The sequence below is a fragment of the Frankliniella occidentalis genome, unplaced genomic scaffold (genome assembly GCF_000697945.3).
Source record: "Frankliniella occidentalis isolate FOCC.00 unplaced genomic scaffold, Focc_3.1 Scaffold339, whole genome shotgun sequence".
Lineage (NCBI taxonomy): Eukaryota > Metazoa > Arthropoda > Insecta > Thysanoptera > Thripidae > Frankliniella > Frankliniella occidentalis.
The window spans coordinates 25,354-28,823 of NW_026267462.1; the positions used below are offsets into that span (position 1 = coordinate 25,354).

The window sequence follows — 3,470 nt, forward strand, 5'->3', positions numbered from 1 at the left end:
TATATAAATTGATCTGACAGGCCAAAAACATTCGAGTGGAATGAACACAGTCGGCTCCCACCAATCCCCTTTCGAATGGCCCAGGGAAAAAGATTTTTTGACAAAGATTCGAAGCACGAAACTTCTCGCCACTACTTGAGGATCATCCAGAAAGTACGTCCGTCAAACACCGTTTCGAACCTACCAAGTTCAGCCTATGCAAGGTCTCATAGCGCCTGTTGGGTAGGCAACATTCTGCCTGCAGTGCAGGCGTGTACTGCGGGGTGGCCTACCCCGAGGCTCGCATGCGCCGAGCTCCCCTATTTTGGTAATTGTTTACTTTAGTGACTCCTCGCCCTGGAGTCACTCAAGTATACCATCGGAAAGGTATTTTTCAGTAGAATCCTGAGCAGTATTTATATATTGGCGCTCGAGTCTGGTTTTCCTCAAAATTAAATAAATATGCGTCGCCGCTAACCTTCAGGTGCACTTTGAAGACGGCAGAATAACTTACGTTTACGGCTAGTCCTGACGTTGATCCCTGAGGCTGGGGTTTTTAAATCATTGCTTCTGCATCAAAGACTACGCCTGATTCATAATATCAGGCTTTCTTTTTCTAGCGTTGCTTAGATCACAGTTTTCACACTTCTCTAAAAATGCCTTCTGCTTGGCGTGGTCCTACCCAGAAAGGGGGCCGAGTGCTGTCACGTGCGAGGCTACGTACCGGTGAGGCACTCGGGCGGACGGGTTAGGTTTTTTACCGCCCTGTTTGTGATCGACGCCGAAGGACCTAATGTCTCGTCCCTTGATTTTCAACGTTTTCTGAAGAATGACCTACACCTTGAAGCTAGTGATGTTGTGGGAATACAACGGGAGTTCGGCACTCGCCGCATCTTTGTCAAGTTTAAAGACGGCATGGTCTCTGATGACGTTGTTACTAACAACGACGGAAAAATCAAGTGCGAGGACGGGACAGTGGTCAATGTCGAAGTAAGTCATGCCGGACTCGGCTACAGGGAGGTTAGGATTTTTAACCTGCCCTTGAAATGTCTTCAGAGAAGATTGCTACCGCACTGGCGCCGTACGGCAAGGTAAACAAGATCACCAACGCAACCTTTGGGGGGGCGCACTTGTTCCCGATGGTGGACAGCGGCGTGCGCATTGCGTTCGTTTGTTTGTGTCGGCGCCCCCCGCCCGAGCCACTGTCGCACTTGTGCAGGTGTAACAAGCCGGGGCGGGCGCGGGCCAGAGTCGCACAGCCTCTTGTGAACAACAGCGGCACCGTCCTCAACGCGATGCGGGCAGCCAGGCCGGCAGCGGAGCAGACGACGCCAGCACCAGCAACGTCAAGAGCAACAACATCAGCTGGCCGCCGCCAGGCACCAGCCTTGGCGCTGGCAGCAGCGGGCCCAGCGCCTGGTCAGCAGGCAACCCCTCAGGCTTATCCGACGTGCCGGCTGCCTCTCTTCCGCAACCAGGTACGGCAAGTGACACACCATTGTTTACGCCCGGCTCCTCCTCCTTTGGGTCCATCATCGTCTCAAGAAAAGTCTTGCAAAGAAGGACGGGAAGGAGACGACAGGAGAATCGGAAATGGACACTGACTCGGACGACGGCAAGGGAAGCAACAGCAACAAGAGGGACAGAGCGGACAGTGAGGGGTTTGTAACGCCCGTCACTCGGAAGCCAAAGGACTCCAAAAAGAAAACCAACCATCATAACAACTAACAAGCAGGCCCGCCCTTCCGCCAAACGAAGTTGCCAGCTCCGCTTCGCTCCGCCGGCAACTCCGTTCGGCAGGGGCCGGGCCTGCTTGGCCTGCCGGCGGCGATGGTCGGGCCTGCGGCCAGCTCCGCTTCGCTCCGCCGGCAACTCCGTTCGGCAGGGGCCGGGCCTGCTTGGCCTGCCGGTGGCGATGGTCGGGCCCGAGGGGGTGATCAGTCATGCGAAATGTGTACACTGATTTTACGGAAAGTGACTTTTTTTTTACTTTTTTGTGACTTTTTTGTGACTTTTTTGGGGGGTTGTACAATGATTTTTCGAACCCGACCATTTCTGTCACGCGATTTGCTGAAGAACATGATCAAATGATGTAGCGGGCCTTCGGCCCGCTTAAACCCGTCATCTTTGAGTTTGCCTCAAAGACTTGAAAAGGAGACGTCGTTGTGAGTGAACTTCTCTTGTCGTTTGTTTGGTTTGTCGGTTTGTATGATCGGGTGGTGCTTTCTCGTGTTGAGTCAGGTCAGCGGCGGCTCTACGAGCCGAGTACGCTGAACTCGTGTGAGTATGGTCGAGTGTGGCCCAACGCACCGCGCGCACTGGCGCTAAGTCACTCGCTTAAGGCCGGATGTATTGTTCGATTGCTATCCACTGGTTATTGCTTGTGATAAGTTATCCTGACGTGATTTATTAAGAATTGAGCAAGGACAAGATTTAATTTATTTTATTGAACCAGAACTCACGTTAACAAAATAATCCTAAGTCACTCTAAACTTGGGTTTACACAAACTCACTTTTCCAGAGGAAATGATCGATGGATGATAACGATGACCGGAGTCGATGAGCGAGGTGGAGTGTAGGCGGGCTCAGAGTGAGCGAGGTAGTATGGAGCGCGCCCACGGTTCCCGACGGACGGTCAAATTCTAAGTCCGGTTCAGCGCCAGAGGCTAAGTCCCGAGCAAGGGGTGGCTGAGGGCACTGGACCAGGGACGTCTAATTAATTCAGAAGATGGAAGCTCACTGACAGCCCGAAGCTGGACTGAGGAGGGACTGCGTATGCAAAAACGCAGAGGAAGAGAGATGGTACTATAACCAGACAGAAAAGACAGAGAGGGCAACAGTCAGACGAGAGGGGCGCGGGTCCGGACGAGCCTAGAGAGGGGGACCGCGCCAGAGAGAGAAGGTTCCATTCAGAAAGAGTCCGAGCGAGCGGGGAGGAGAGGCAGACTAGAGAGAGAAGGTCTAGGCGAGAAGGAGACGGCACGAGGGCCAGACGAGTGAGGCGAGGGGAACGCGGGGGAGTGAGAGAGAGGGGGAACTGCCAGAGCGAGGCAGGACTAGGACTAGGAGTGGGGGACAGCCGAGCAAGGCGAGGGGCACGCGGGGGAGTGAGAGAGAAGAGATAGTGTGAGCGAGACAAGACAACAGAGCAGAGTGGGGGCAGGCGCGCTCGGAGAGGGAGAACAAGAGGGAGAGAGAAGGACCGGGGCTAGAGTGAGAAAGTATTCGGATCAGCGCGCTCCCAATAAGTCAGGTTAATATTGCTTGATCACATCGACGTAACGGTGAAGCACCGTGACTACAACCCACCCTTCTGCTTAGAAAACGCTTTTTGGGGGTGGGGGAAAGTTTCCTTTCTATTTTGCGGTTTTTAGGCCTTTTTTCTACATCTTATTGTTCACTATGGCAATTTTTAGCTTATTTTCGTCTAAAAAGACCCTCTAGCGCGTAAACGGTTAGAGATAGCGCAAAACGGACGAAATTTTCGCCCA

The 3,470-nt window shown here is 53.2% G+C and overlaps 1 long non-coding RNA gene across 4 annotated transcripts in view; it reads right to left on the bottom strand.

The window, feature by feature from the left end:
• Positions 1 to 3,470, bottom strand: part of LOC127751094 (uncharacterized) — an 11,984-nt gene that overhangs the window by 1,680 nt on the left and 6,834 nt on the right. The window lies entirely within an intron of this gene.